Here is a 17,105-nt window from a genome sequence, read left to right as displayed (position 1 = left end):
CTTTTCAGGGCAAACCATGAGTTGTATGGGTTCAACTCTCTATTCTATTAGCCTATCTATTAAAGTTAGAAAACTGACAGACTGCAAAGTATTCAGCCTGAGCTAAAGCTTTGGACTAATAGTTATACCTGCAATAAATACTCTGAGCTGAAAGACAAAGGACAATCTAAATATCACACTGAAAAGAAATACTAAAGAGAAAATATTATTTTCAATCAACAATGAAATTTTCCTTATGCTTTTTCATGAAAACAGGCTTAAAATTAAAGAAAGAAACACCCATCCTTGCGTGTATTTTCTAGATGCAATAACAGAACATGCTAACGAGAAGCAGGCAGTGTTTGTGTTTTTATGTCATTTGAACCATGTGAATTAAAGATATAACAACTTCATAATACCCATGTCAGGATTCTTCTCCAGAAGAGACACTGTTGTGACCCTATGCTACATACCATCAGACCTTCCTAAATTTTACTTTCAGAAGAGTCCACCTGTTTTTTCTGATTATCTCCTTGCTATATGGCAATTAAAGGCAGGCAACCTTAGGAAGATAAAGCACTAAGAAAGGTAACCTAAAAAAAGAAAAGAATTAAATGATGTATCAAATTTTGCTAGAATACATTTTCAAAACAACAGAAACTACAACTCCCTCATCAGCCTTTCTCTGGGTTTCTGTCATCTTGATATAATGCTTTTCCAGTCTTTCACTTCTCCCAGTACTTTTCTATTCCCTCCCCTTTCTTCCTGCTACTAATCCTATCTCCAAATATTTCCTTCACTAAAGCTTTTTTAATAGTCTTCTTTTCAGGAGTAACAGGTGTAATATTCAGGAATTTGAGGCCTGTACTCTGGGATAAGACAAAGCTAACCTCCCCTTCAATAGTTACATGATACGTTAAAGATTTTTACCTTCTTTGGGGCTCATTTATCCCATCTATAAAACTGAGATAATAGGTTGTTGTAAAGACTGACTGACATAACACAGGAAAAAGACTTATAACAATACTTGGTATTTGGTATAATGACTATTAAGCTATTATTTTTATTATTTGCTTGGAAGGCAAAGATAAACAGCTATAATTATCCTCTGGAAATAATGAGGTGAAGATGAATGACCTTCAGAAATCTACACAGGATAGTAGAATGGTTTGAAGAAAGAAGCCAGTATCAAGCTTATGCCGTAAGCATAATTTCCAGAACTGTAAAAATGCCCCATCGACCCAAAACTATGGATAAGTTTATGTGACTGGCACTAAACTTATCAAAGTAAGGAGAGCAGGAAAGAATATAGTAATAATCTAGGACCTCTTTCATAAATGAATTATTCTCCTGACCAGTCAGCATGACCTTCTCAGTTTGTAATGTTTATACCCATTACTACCATCTAAAAAAGCATTCAGTGTTGGAAAAGAGAACCATAGAAAAAAATGAATTGAAAAATGTGGATACAAACCTTTTTCTGTACAGTTGAATTACATGTTTCTTTCAAGTGAAAACCAAGTAGCAATTACAGTTATAAACTCAACCCCTGACTTTTGTGCTGTCAGCTCTTTGATAGTCCTCCGAGAGCTTTTGCTATTACACTCCAAGCTTATTCTGCATTATGTCTTAATTAGATTAAATTGCATCACTGGAATCTGAGATCATCCTAAATCACATGGTGGAGAAGCTAATGAATGTGAATGCAAAGCTACAGCTCTTAAAACCAGATGGGAACAGTCTACAGAGATTTTCTAGGGGGGTGGGGAGAGGGTCAGTTTAGTCACTTTTACAAATTCATCTAGCACTGCTGATGACAAAAGCACAAATTCTCACTCCTGAAACTGGCAAAGTAAGAATGGCCAATAAATCAGGTTAAATCCCATATTTACCTATCATTGGAACAAAAAACACTGTCACATTCAAACATCAAAAGTTCTTTCCTATGTAACTGTATTTATAAAGATTCAGGGATCTAAGAAAGACAAAAAAATCAAAGAAAATAGAAAATTACTTAATTAAAAGAATATGTTCACTGTCCCTGATCAAACTAAACAAAATTCCACTGCAAATTTTAAGCATAATAATAAAACAAGAAATTTTAACTCTTCATATTTTGTGTTTTTTCTTCTTTAGTCTCCTTTATGGATAACACAATATAAAACAACCTAAAATCTGACTTTATCTGAGGCTTGGAGTTAGCCCAAGTGTTATATTACATGACACTAATAGACTATGTGACCAAGCCCTCTTTTCACAAAATCACAGTAATTCATTTACTCAGTGAATATTTATCAAAACTCTGCTATGTGTCAGGCCATGTTAGGTGTTGGCCACTGAAAAAAAGACTTAGCCAGCACAACTATTTCATTCCATTTATTAAACACCTTCCTATTAATATTCCAACTGCATGGATGAGAAAACTGAGGCTGAAAGGAGTTGAAGAATTTTCCCAAGGCCAAAGAGTTGAGAAGTCAGCTCTGTCTAGTCCCAAAGCCTGAGCTCCTCCCGCTGGCTGCCAGGGCTGCCTCAGTAGAAAACAACTAACATTCCTTTTTTGCATTGATTAGAATAAAGTGCTATGTTTTATTATTATTTTTCTCAAAAATATTTTAATGCAAAATTCCTAATAACACAAAAAAGGAAAGTGAAAATGTAAATTTAATGAAAGCATATAAACTGATGGTGGCTTTTAAAGGAATTTGGGAGAGAAAAGGCCAAATTTTTTAGTGTACTCAATTCTATTTTACATAGCTGAAAATGATATTATTTCCTCTGGCTTTCCTTTCTCTTTGGCCTTAAATAAGTGGCTATTAAAGAGAATAGTCTTTCCCTTGCTAAAATAAATTAAGCGACTATAATTCTTTCACTTATGTCATGAAGCACCCCCAGGGGACCAACTGTGTCAACTTCTACCTTGTCTTCACAGGAAAGTGAAAATCCCATCTACCATCTTGGATTTGGTCTTCAGAGGCCTAAGTTTTCAAAGCCTCTGTAATTCATTATATTAAATATTATTGAGTACCAGTTACATACTATGAACTATGCAGAAGAGAAATTTGACCAGCACCTTTTAAGGGAGTTCTTTATACAGAAAACTTCGACCCTGGACACCTTAGTTATTTTTCAAACTGATGAGTGAGTTCCTTTTTACTTCAATTTTTTAGATAGGGTTGAGAACCTGGGGGAAAGTATGTAACTTTTATAGCACTCATGCTAAACTTTTTCAAAGAATTAGCAGGAAAAAAATCCTAAATCCTCTAAAAATTCCATCAGTATCTGCATTGTACACACTTTACTCAGAACTTCTCACTCAACTTGGCATGCAGGCAGGGTATTTTTGTAAATTTTTGAGTTTAGTTAAGAATCAAGAAGCCTTTTTCTGGCTGTATCACAATAAAATCATGATGGATGCAGAATGAAGATTTTCATTAATATGTATAAAAGAACTACCACTTTCTGCATGCTATCATTAAAATACACCAAATTGATACTACCCTTACATGGTCAAGCATTAAAGTAAGAACATAGTTTAGAAATCATTTAAATGCAGCTCCATTATTTAAAGGATGTAGAAACAGAAGTAATTATGAGAGGATTATCTAGGATTAATTAGCCAAATAATCTCCTTTTTAATATGGGCTCATCAATATCTGTATTTGTTTCTCAACTCTTCATAAAATTTTTTAAAACAGCGGTTTCCCATCAAATGTATACTGAGTATGTACTATGAAGGTGGCACTGTGTGGGCCACACAGGCCCAGAAATAAATAACTGAGGTGCAAAGAAGTATTATTATGGGTGCAACAACATCAAGTCATCAGAGAGCTTCAACCTATGCTGAGAAGATGGTGGGAGGCTTAGCATGCGGACTGATAATTTGAGTGAGTCTCAAAGGATGGGTAGACATATACCAGGCAGAAAATGAGAATGAGAACATTCCAGGCAGTGGAAGTAAGACACAGCATAGGAACCCAGTATGTCTGAAGGAGTGAAGGCTTCCCATGGCCTCATTCTAAACACTACGGTGGCCTCCATCCTAAAAGCAATGGGAGTGAATGGAGATATGTAAGCATGATATAAGATTTGTATTTTAGAAATGTACACCAATCCACACCCTCTGAACAACCACTGGGGGAGGTAGGATGAGAGAGGACAGGGTGCTATCTGAACTCAGTCCACGACAAAGAGGATGAGGAGAGATCAGAAGCCATGGGTAGGATTACTTCTTGTCACCCCCGACACCCACTGCCCCAACAACATACCTCATGCTTACCAGAGTCTCAGTTTATACAAAAACAAAGATTATTGTAATTATCTGCATTAGTAAGTAGAAGTCTTCCAATAAAAAGTAATGAGATTTTTTAAGCTAAAAATGAATTAACTGTGTAAGAAATAAATCCCCAATTTTTAATAAAACTAGATGCTAATAATTGAAAGTTTTAATTTAATTCAAATTAGCTAAGTGCCATGCAGAGCCTTTCATAGTCCTGTGCAAGGACAAAGTTGGCTCTGAACTACATCAGCAACTTGGGCTGTTGAATAGTCACTAACACACAGAAAATTAATGTACTTTGCACTTTGTACTTCTTGTTTGCTGGGCAATAGTAAGATGCCAAATTCCAAAGAAGATGTTTTCACACAATGATTACTTCTGAATAGATATAATTGATTGAAAACAATTATGTCTGACCCAGTGGTTTCCAGTATTGTCCAAAGTACTAAAGGCCATCTTCCTCATTATAACAGCAATCCTATTTTAAGGAAATAAGCATTCAGCACACCAGCAGACGACCTACCCTAGGAATTAGAAAAAGAAAAGGCTAACACCTCCATCGTGGGCAAGCAGCATTTCCTGCAGGTCTCAGTTTTCTTATATAAAAATTATGAGAGTAATACCTGTCATATGTGCTGTCCAGACTACTGCAGAGTTCAAATAACATAACTCATGTGAGATCAATTATAAACTGTAAGAAGAAAACTATAAAAATAAACTAAAGGACTTTAAAAGGGCATTTCTTCTTTACATGGCAAAAAGCAAAATTACCAAACACAGAGACCTGAACCCTCCTTCCTTTGACTTCACAGCACACAATTAGTACCATTCACTTTAAAATTCAATCACCTATTACATTTTTTGTATAGAACACTGACTGCACACTCCCAAATTTTTCAAAGCATCTTTTATTTTCCTGTCAATCAAATGCTCTATTCATTTTTTTATTATAAAAAACTTGATAATCATAACTCAATTCAAAACCTACTTTTCTGATTCTTCAAAGATAATCTAATTTCCTGGGGACAGGTTACTTTCATCTCAAATTTCCAATTCTGGATATGACGTAAAGAAATGAGAAGAAAAATACGTAATGTAGTAAGATTTAGTAAGTTAACAACTATTCATTTTAAATCATTCCGACAGACTGGTTGACAACTATGGAAAGCAGATTACTGTCTTCCATATAATGAATACAAATCAAGATCCTTTTCTCTAATATTTGATACTAATATTTTTGAATATGTGGGAAAGGTGCCAAAATATCCTAGGAGAGAGAGGCAATCACTTAAAAATGTTAAAAATTATCTTGCCAATTAATTTTTGTCAAAACAAATAGCTTCAGAATTCAGAGAAATAAAAAAAATGATCTCTTTTTAAAGTTAAATTAGATTCTTAAGACTCTAGAAAATATTAATGGAGAAGTCATATTCTATATATAATTGGAAAAAAACTTAAGTTCAGCAAGTAAAACTGGATATTTAAGTAGCCTGGTGCAGAACATATGAATGTAATACTTACAAATAGTATAGGAACATTATACTGTGTACCTTATATAATACACAGATGATTAACTTCCTGTATGACAACTTTCAGTATGTGTTAGCACAGTAAAAACCATTGATTATATATTACCACAAATAATTGAAACCCAGAGAGACTGCTGGTTGAACTTTCCCTTGATTGTGTTTAAAATACAAAATTAGTTTTTACACAGAAGGTACATACACAATGGCCTTCTTTATGGAGCCAATGTTACTAAATCCCCTTTTTGTCACTTTACAAAAGGGCGGTCTTAGTCCACCAACCAAAGAGCTGAAAAGAACTGTAGCAAAGAGTAAATGTCTCCCCACTGGGTCTATAAAAAGTGCATGTTCCCATCATGAAGAAGGCGTGCACGCGGCACAGTTGGGAAACAAATTGTGCAGCTATTGTGTATTGTGTGTGATCTCAAGTAGAGAAAACCATCTGTCCTTTGCCCTGAAAAAGACCCCCTGTGAGCCTCTTCTCAAGGACCATTGTAGTTTCCCTCAACCCTGACACTGCACAGGCTTTGAACTGATGTCTGTCTGTCACAAAAAGTTCATCTCAAGCCACTTTTCCCCAGAAGTTTCAGAGGGTTTAGTCTGAGGTGACCAACCATGGCCTAACAAAAAGATTAGTGTGTCTGGACACAAAACAAGAGAGAGATATGAGTGACCCTCTTTGTAACATCTTGCCACACAAAATAGGGAACAGTGAATGCAGTCAACTACAGAACAGGGAGAGATGCCTGAGGGAGAAGAAAAGAGGACAGGAGAGGGAATCTGTCTTCACTAGGAAACAAGTGCTCTTTAATGCCAACAGGCATTTTCCCAAAGAGTTTTAATGATTCTGTCTCCTTCACTCTTTATTCAGGATATATTAATAGAAATGACCATTTCTATTCAACCCCAGGCAATATTAAGAATAGAATGCAATGTTAGGTTTCTCTCTGTAAAGTTTTTTTAGAAGGGAATCACTTGGTAGAGCTGAGAGTTGTAACAGGCCTTTGGGATTTATCTACCCACCCCGACCCACTGACAACAATGTGGTAAAAGCCTGCCTACAAAAGTCTTGGATAGGAAGTCACATAAGTGCTTTCCTTCCTCTCAACCTCACCCCACTGGGCAAACACTTACACACTTTTCAACGTTAAAGACGATGTCTTCCTGGCTCACTCCTCCACATCCACTGCTCTCAACTGATAACGTTATTATGCTTATTCTTAGTACATGTGTGTGTCCTCTTACAAGAGGATGAGCTATCAAGGATAAAGATTACATCATATTATTTTGTACACGTAACACAGTCCTTGACATGTAGTAGGTATTTAATTAAACTATTTGTACTACAATTCTAGGACTCTCCCAATGATGCAGAGCCCACCACATCAAAAGGAAGCCACTCACTGTAACTCGCATCACAGTATAGGTAGGTCACAGGAAAGGCAGTACAGCACAGAGAAGACAAGCAATGACTCTATAGCATCTTACTACGCTGATGGACAGTGACTGCATTGAGGTGGTAAGGACTTGATAATATGGGTGAATGTTGAAACCACAATGTTGTTCATGTGAAACCTTCATAAGATTGGATGTCAATGACACTATAATAAAAAAAATTTCTTTTCTCAAAGTATCTAGCAACTGATTTGGATTTTTCCTGCATGTAAATATAGAAAAATGTCCCAAGAAAACCCTTTCTTCATACACTTCACATAATAATTCAGAGTATTTGTTGAAAATATTAGCACCTAGATCACATAAAAATGTCACTCAAAAGTAAATACCTTGAGAATCTTTCAAAAGATTATATAGTTCCATGTATTTGGCTCTGCTTTTATAGCCCAGTATTTTAGTTTTTTGGCCCAATTATAAATTTTATTATTATGTTACATCATGACTTGCATGTGAATACTCTTTCTCATTTCTAAAACCACAATTTTGTGCAGTTATTTCAATGAACTTGAGTTTAATCAGCTCATCAGCTCAGGCCACCTCTCTGCAGCACAGTAGAACTTTATTATATAATCTCGAATCCAGTATAAATCTACTTACTAGTCACACAGCATGCAACTATGTAGCAAAGATGTAGTACAGACTATATCTTCTGTTTAGTATTTATATTTCTTATGTACTATAATGGTGTATTAAAAGAAGAAACAATTAGCAGTGTCATCAAAGAAAAAGGCTGAATGTTTTAAACTATTAACTTACTGAATTTAGTCCTATAATTCTTTGGGAAATGTTTTCTATGTATTGCTTATGAAAGTTGCATTTGTTACAGTTGAATGGCCATTTATCAGCACTGACAGTAATCTGAAGAATCCATACTTCTGAATATATGAGAAATGCATTTCTCATGAATATTTACAATGTTACACTGAATACTTAAGTCCAACTACTTGAGAGAAATTGCCCTCTATTAATGAAGTAGTTAAAATAACAATATTGTCCCTATGTAACACCTTTCAGTTTCCATTCTGTTCATGAAGAATTTAGTGACTTGAACATAATGTAGAGTTCACTTGAAGAACTCTTTCTCTCGACAAATGATTTTTTTAGGTAAACTAACCCTCCAATTTGCTACAGTTGGTTTAATATTCAAATTCAAATTCTGCCTTAATTATAGCTGAGATTTTCATAGTCAAGGATCAAGAATGCAACCGATTAGGTGTTAAGCCATTAAGAAGGTAACTGATTTGTTTTTGAAAATACACCTTCTCATAATTATCAACAAACCATGATTTTTTGAAAAGTAAAAAGTATATGAGTGCAAGTAACCACAAAAAGATATTCTATAAAACGTGTTTGTGGACCAGACCAGTTCTGAAAACCTAAGGGTTCAAACATGAATAGTCTGCTCTACTAAAGAAATACCACTAATGATCCCAGGGGCACAAAAAGATGGGGCAGGGTCTAGGAGAAGCAAACGGTTTACCTCACCCTGTGAGGAAGCCAGATTTCCTAGAACTCTTCCCAAGCTGATTTGCACTCACAGTTCCAGAGCAAGCACACCCTCACAGAAGCCTTGAGGAAACACTTCACCACGTGGTGACAATCCTTGTAACAGCTTGAGCAATAACCACACTAAGATCCAAGTACCTGCCTTAGTCTTATACTAGTGTCTTTCACACAAGTGAATGCAAACTCTCTGGGTCTGCTACTGTACCAAAGAAACCATATAAATATTAAGCACTGTGACAGGACCAAACAAGGAAAACGAAAATACGAGCATATTTTGATTATTTCCATCTCTTCACCAAAGTGAATTACTATGTATTTAAAAGAGGTTTTACTATGAGAAACAACCCAAATGTCCATCCATTGAGAGTATTTTCAATTTACACATCCATTCAATTGGATATTAGTCAGCTGTTAAAGCAACAAAAGATAATGTTAAAGCAGTATCACTTATAAAACATTTTCATGAAAATGCTTAACCTGAATCTTATCAATTTTAAGGTGACACACCCTTTTAGCTCTTGGAGCAGCACCATGGCGGTTGGCAAGAACAAGCCAACAAAAAGGGAGCCAAGAAGAAAGGGGATGATCCATTCTGTAAGACTGCTATGAGGAGAAGGCACCAGTTATGACCAGTATCAGGCGTACTGGAAAAACACTACTCACAAGAACTGAAGGAACTGAAATTGCCTCTGATGGACTCAAGGGTCACATTTTTGAAGTAAGCCTTCCAATCTGCAGAATGAAGTTACATTAAGAAAATTCAAGCAAATTACTGAGAATGTTTCAGGAAAAAACTGCCTAATTTCCACGACATGGATCTCACCCGTGAAAAAATACACTCCATAGTAAAAAAAATGGCAGATCATACTGAAGCTCATGTTGAGATCAAGACTACCAAGGATTATTTACTTTGTCTCTTCCACGTTGGTTTTGTTTAAAAAATTCTATAATTTTCAGAAGACCTCCTACACTCAGCACCAGTAGGTCTGCCAGGTCTGGAAGAAGATGATAGAAATTACGCCCCTGTAGGTGCAGACAAATGACTGGAAATACATGGTCAATAAATTGATTCCAGACAGCACTGGAAGAGACATAGAAATGGCTTGCCAATCTACTTATCCTCTCCATGATGTCTTCATTAGAAACGCAAAAATGCTGAAGAAGGCCAAGTTGGAATTGGGAAAACTCATGGAGCTTCTTGGTGAAATCCGTAGTTCTGGAAAAGCTACGGGAGATGAGACATGTGCTAAAATTAAATGAGCTGATGGATATGAGCAACCAGTCGAAGAACCTGTTTAAAATTCTGACTTTTAATTGTGATAAATAAAAAGTCTTATTTGGGAGGAAAAATAAGTTTGCAGAAAACCTAAGAAGTAGAGAAACAGGTGAAATAACACTATGCACAAACAGATAAATTTGGAATGTGGGACACTCCACAAGACAACCAACCTGTTCTCTTCAAGTAGTCATTTAAAAAAACAAAAACAGAAGAAAGTCTACCCTAAAAGGAACTAAAGAGTCTGGCAACCAAATACAACATATAAATCTTGAGCTAATTTTTATTTGTGTTGGGGAAAAACACTTAGCTATGAAAGACATTCTCAGTCAAACCATATTCATCATGGAAAACTGGAATTGATCTAAAAATACAATAAGAAAATATTTAAAAGAATTACAGTACTTGCATACTATAAAGTATTTGTTAGTAATAATAGTTGCAACTAGCTTCTAAAACATAGAATAGTACAGTTTAGAATTAATGGTATTTTTATAATATTAATAGGAATGGGTTGGGTACAAATTCATACATAAAATATGGGCCTAATAATAGAAGGGTCTCAATCATATCTATGGATTGAATTGTGTTTTTTCTTTATATTTTTCTCTATTTCTAATATTTTTGTTTAATGGAAATATGCTGTTTTTATAATTTTAAAAAAAGGTGAAAGTTCTTAAAAATCAAGATAGTTTGACCACCTAAAAAAAAGACAATGAGGGAAATCTGAATATAATCTATGGATGTTAGATGACATTAAGAAATTATTAATCTCAGGTATGATAACAGTATTGTGGTTATAGCTTTACACTTAGAAAATTTACACTGAAATATTTAGTGATGAAGTGTCATTAACTACAACTTACATTCAATGGTTCAACAAAACATATACATGCATAATGATAGCTATACAAATTTAAATATATAGATAAAGAAAGCACATACAGGGAAATGTTAAATTTGGATATTAAACAGAAAAAGAAATTAACTAATTCATTAAGACAGTACCAGAAAACATCTTACAATGTTTTTCTGTAAGACAATAAGCTCCACTTTCATCCAAAATGGTACACATAAGGGTGCCTCTAAAGAAGTATAGTTAACTACAAATAATTTTTAAGCCATTCACTAGTTTTCAAAGAATAAAATTACAATTAAAATTAAAACCATCAATTAACTTGATTGTGGTAATAATTTTACAATGTATCTGTGTATTAAATCATCACACTGCATACTTTTTTAAAATATCACACTGTGCTACCTAAATACATATGATTTTTTGGTCAATCATATCTCAATAAAGCTGAAAAACTCTAAAAATTTTCAAGACATTGTTTAACTTCTTTGGTTATTAAGAATGCAATCAAGCAACTATAAAGTACGAGGTTGCTATGAATTGACTTCATGATTTGAAAATTGCTATCTTGAACACATCCTCAACATCAAGTTGCTGTATTTTTTAAATACTTGTCTTTTCCAAAAATGGCAAAGAAAAACTTATATTCCAAGTAAGTAAGGTATTTCAGAAGGCTGTAGAGATGAGAAGAGTTGTTATTTCCACATTTCAGGTTTCTTCTGAATCAAACAGTAGAAATTTCAATGTTGCAAGCACTCCACCTCTCACAAGCTGCTTTCAAAATGTTTAGGTGGCCAGATGGTACATCCAAGAAAGCATGTGGATATGAGTTAGTTGTGACCTAAAGGGATAACTTAGTGGTGTTTAACTACTAATAATCTACTCGAAATCATATTCTACTTGCAATAAGTTCAGTAGCGTTCAAGAACATGAAAAGCTACTTCCAAGTTCTTAAAAGGCTATGTAATGGTTATTAACCTGGTTATTTCCCCCAAAAAAAACAGTGGTTTAAAAAATTTTATCTGTCTAGTTAATAAGGAGCAACACTAAAGACCACTACAGACGTTATTTTCTTTTAAGACTACAGGTTTATTTTACAGCAATATAAGCTAGTTATTCTACTATACTTTCTTCCTAGAAAACACTTCACTCCTTGAAAACTCCTAGAACAGGGACTGTTCTTTCTAAGTTATAGTCAAATGCACTGTCATTAATATAATAAATTCTCCCAGCTGAGCTTATAGAGTCTGCCAATAAACCATCCTGCAGGCAGCTGAAAAACAATTTAATGGGGAAACTGGTGAATCATACACAGTTAAATTATATCTTTGCTTCAAGTATGTTTTTAAAACTGGCTCATCTCTCAATAAAATTGTGTTTTTATATGAACACTGAAGTTCACACTAAGCAATTCCTCAGCTACTGCAAAAATTCAGTAGAATGTTGATGGATTTCTGGCTGGGCTTTAAACACAACTCTCCCAGGAATAAGAGCAACAGAAAGCAAAGTTTCTGCAAAGTCTTCAGGACAAAACTTCACAAATAGCAAAAGTACCTCAAGAATGATTATTATAATTAGAAAACTCTTTTGTATTTAGATTACAACATTTTTCCCTCTACAGCACAGAAACTGAACCAGGAGACAAAAAGTGGGAAAAAAACTAACAGTGCATTAAATGAGAGGGAAAAAAGATCATAAAGACTGTATCCCCCCAAAACATTACTGATTGGAACTCAAGGGTGAAAAAAAGGAATGGACTTTGAAAGGAATCTGAGAAGATTTCATTTAACACTGTACAGAATCAAAAACAGTTTAAAATATTCTTAAATATCATTTGATAATTTCTCATACCATAATTACATGGTGTCCCTTTCAAGAACTCCCTACAACGCCAGGGTTATCAGTACTTTCATTCCCTTTCAAACATGTAATTTGACTGTTTGCATTATGCACTGCACAAATGTTCATAATGTTGGAATAACCAATTACACTTACAGGTAATAGCAGTGATGCACATAAAGCCTTTACATCAGATTATTCACTGCAAAGTTATGTGTGGAGGCTATGGCAATCTATAGGTGTAAAAAGAGAAATTGTTAATTATAAGAAATGAATATTATATAGAGATTCAGCATGGTTTTACAATGAGGGCTTACTACCTTTATAAGAAAGAAACTATTTGTTTCTCCTTTCATAAGAAAAAAATGTTAAGTTTGCTGTGTTCTAGACAAACTTAAATCTTGAGAATATTTGCTTGAGTTATATGTTATTAGGTTACTTGATTCAGACTCTACATAAAAGGCTTTGATATAATTTACATACCTGCTATACCTAATTATGTCTAGTTGCTATATAAGTTCTGTTATTACTGCTCTATTCATGGTGGAGCATTGAAAAAACAAAAGATGAAAACCTATTTTTAAGTAAAGAAAAATATTATAATATTCTTAGTCAACATAAGAACAGTCTGCATATACCTGGAATGTGTCACAAAGAAAACTAAACAGCATTAACTTGGCAGGACAATTGTATTGAAAAGGAAGAAATTTATATAAAATGTAAGTTCTTTAACTTTTCTCCAAAAATGAAAGGAGTATCTCTGTGTGTAGTTAAGTTAGGCAGCTATTATCATGAAGTTCAGCCTTTAGACCAGACTAAACACATCCAGAGATTTGCTTTGCCTGGCAAAGTGCTTTAAAAAACTATTTGAACGTTTTTAGGTGGGTTTTACACTCCAATCTGATGACAGGATATCCTAATCTAACAAACCTCACACGTTTATTATTTTCCTGGCATTAAAGTTTGCTTTCTGGCTTTAGACTTAAGTCCTACACGAAGTACTCCCTGGTTGTTCTCCTCCTCCATGTCCTCTTCTACAGACTCATCAAACTCAACTCATACAAGCCAGCAACCACTTTCCTAATTAACCTTGGACAATCTTAAGTTCTAAAAACCTCCAAACTGCTTCTCCATATTTTACCCTGATGGAAAGCATTCATCAATCCACAGAACAATCTGCTCTTAGCCATATCATTTTACCTTAAAGGGAAAAATGTGTTCCATGACCAAAAATGTTCAGAAAACATGACACATTATATACACTTTTGGGAGATCCATAACACTCAAATCCTACAATAAATGCATCTGCTTTTATACACTTAACCCAGTATGTTCTTAAAAACTCTATTCCTCAGAACATTTGTTATATGAAAAAGAAATGGTGTTCCCAGTGGGACTCAGTTACATACAGAAGATAACTTAATGGACGGATCACTGGTAAAAAGACAATTCCAAAGGTGCCCACACATAGATGAATGGCAACCAAAACAGAAAGACTAGAAAGCCGCCGGGTTGGAACTCTCTCATGCTCAGGCATTTCATTACAGAATCAGGAGAAAACACTATTGGTTGGTTCATCAAATTTCCAGATGATATTAAGCCAAAAGGAGTTGAGAAGTTACTGAAGAAAATCATGATTCCAACAAATCCTGACAAAGCTGGAGTTGGATTCTGTAAAAAACTATGAAAATTTGGTGAAAAAAATATTGTCTTGATTTGCCTCAGCCTTCCAAAAAAATTAACAACCCACACAATAAAAAGTGAGGAAGACAAAACTTAGCAACATATATGAAAAACACTTGAGGGTTTTTATCAACATTAAATTCAGTGATAGTCAATAGAATTATGGGACCAGTATGAAAATTATTGTAATTTCAGGCTGCATTAGTTAGCAGCACAGTCTCTAGAACTCGTGAAGTTTTCTTCTCTCCCCTTCTTTTATTTGCTAGTCAGGAACTAGGTGGAGCTTTATGCAAATCAATGTACAACTCTTCAAGAAAGAAGTAGAAAACTGGAATACCTGAGTAAGCTAAGGCCATTTATTCCAAAAACAAAAACACCAATCAGGAAATCTAATAGGTGATTTCAAACATTTGAAGAGTTGTCATAGTACAGAAGTATTCAATTATTTTTTATGAAGTAGGGTGGGGATGATAAACAAAAACAAATGGTGTGTACTCACAGGGAGGTGAATTTCAACCAACCAAAAAGACAAAAGTTTTAACAAACCAGTCCAAAGACTGAGTGGTCTGAAATGGTCTATGCAAGGGATAATCTTGAACTGAATGCCATTTAGCCAGAATGCCGCTGAGGGAATTCAAGCATCAGATGTAGCAGAAGTCCAGGTAACTTTTTAAAGACCCTCCTGGTACTGAATACCATCAGAGGCAGCATTACCACTCGGAGACACATTATCAAGAATAAGCAACGTGCTCTATTTAGAAGCAGGGGTATCAGTGCCAGTGTGTGCTGGAAGCTGACCTGGAAGGGCTGACTATTCAGTTTTTAGGATTTTGCAAGCCCATTATTAAACACAATATTATTATCAAAATTTATATTATAGAAACATAAAATGAAGTAAATTATATAGTAAACACAAAGCTAATAAATATTCAAAGTTATCACTTCCTAATGTCACTTTAACTTGAAATTGACCCTATTGAATACTGACATCTTTAAAATCTGCAAGTATATTGCAAATCAGTGCTTTTCTGAGATAGGATGTAGAAAATTTGTCAACCAGTAATATATTTAGTCAACATGTATTTATTAAGCTCCCACAAATCCATCTTGAGATCATGTGGAATATAAGTAGGAGTCAAAGGGCTCTTCCTCAGAAACAGGAAAACCAGAATAAGAGGCACTATCTGAACTTTCCAAAGTGATCTGTCTTCTTACTGAACAAATTATGGTACATTTGTACAATAAAATTATTCTACGGCCTTTAAAAAGAATAATGTGAATCATTTGTGTTGGGAAGATACATAACAACTAGGAACACAAGCGTCATCTGGGAAAGAGATTGGATACTGGGCGCTGTTTCAATTCTAGGGGAGCCTGCAGAGTTGATGTTCCCAATGTCTTATTCACTGGGTATCCTTAAAATAAATATTCTCAACTGGGGTTGATTCTGACCCCTAAGGGACATTTAGCAAAGTCTGGAGACATTTTGGCTGTGGAAACTAAGGGGTACAACTGGCAACTAGTGGACAAAGGCCAGGGATGCTGCTAAACACCCTGCTATGCACAGAACAGCCCCACAACAAAGATCAGCCAGCCCAAAATGCCAACAGTGATGAGGCTGCGAATCCCAGCAACACTGTTATTTGAGGTCACTTGAGTGAACGGCTACTCTTTACAACCCAAGAGTCTAGCTAAGACTCAGAGATTCTGTCTTGACTAGAAAACATGGCCGTAGAATCTGATTCAATGTTTAAGAGAGCCAGCAAGTCTCCTTAAAAACAATTACCATGAAGGTAGCCTGGGGAAGGGTTGAAAATGTTACACTTAACTGACAAGAAATTATTTTTCTTCAGAAAAACCATCTAACTGGTGTACCACCAGCATTTCTACACTGAATCATAAGACTCATTAGAGAACTTCGTACTTTTCCTTCAAAAAAAGGAAGAATTCAAATACCATCTTCTCTAATAACATGTTGCTACCACTGAAAGTACAAAAAGTAAATGAACTGGAATTATGAGTTCAAATACCAATTTTCATCATAGTTTTAAATCCATTAAAACTGGACAGTTGGCTAGAACCTATTCTTTGGTAGCTTTTACTTCTCTTGAAGACTTCAGTCTGCATATTTGACACCATTATTCCTTGACAAGAGCTTTCAGCCTACTTCTTTCTTTAAATACTAATGTATATGGCACAAGGTCTTATCCACAGTAAATCACAATAAATATTTTATTAGTTGATGGAATAAAAAGATTTTTAAAAGACTATGATACGCATGATCCTCTCACCTTTGCCAGAGTTGACAGGCGCTGGGTAATACAAAGGTCAATTACCACCCATTATTATATATAAAAATATGTAAGTTTTAGATACTGATATTCAAAGTATTTAATATTTATAATTAACTCTCTTGTCTACCTAGGAGAATGAGACTGCCAGAACATAAGCTGGTTCTCAATAAAGGGAATAGTTCCCTACAGAGACCACCAATCTGGATGTAGTTCCAATGCATATCCCCACCTGCCCTCAACTGTCACTCTTTCTTTCTTCCTACAATGTATGGGCAGGGCCATTATCTTGCTTCAGTCATTCTTCTGCCAAAATCTCAGGGGGCAGAGCCAGGAGGTGGAAGCAACAGAATACAGGGAGGAGCACAGAAAAGCACACATATACCTGGGCATCTGAGGCTGAGCCTCTTGTAGTGCT

General features: G+C 35.0%; 1 protein-coding gene and 1 pseudogene across 1 annotated transcript in view; one reads left to right on the top strand and one right to left on the bottom strand.

Annotated features, from left to right (window-relative positions):
* COL25A1 (collagen type XXV alpha 1 chain) overlaps positions 1-17,105 on the bottom strand; it is a 457,450-nt gene that overhangs the window by 427,019 nt on the left and 13,326 nt on the right. The window lies entirely within an intron of this gene.
* On the top strand, positions 9,274-10,041 carry LOC108405553 (small ribosomal subunit protein eS1-like; annotated as a pseudogene).

This window comes from Manis javanica, chromosome 5 (genome assembly GCF_040802235.1).
Source record: "Manis javanica isolate MJ-LG chromosome 5, MJ_LKY, whole genome shotgun sequence".
NCBI lineage: Eukaryota > Metazoa > Chordata > Mammalia > Pholidota > Manidae > Manis > Manis javanica.
The sequence above is the reverse complement of the archived record's forward strand: the minus strand, read 5'-3'. Positions and strand labels throughout refer to the sequence as shown.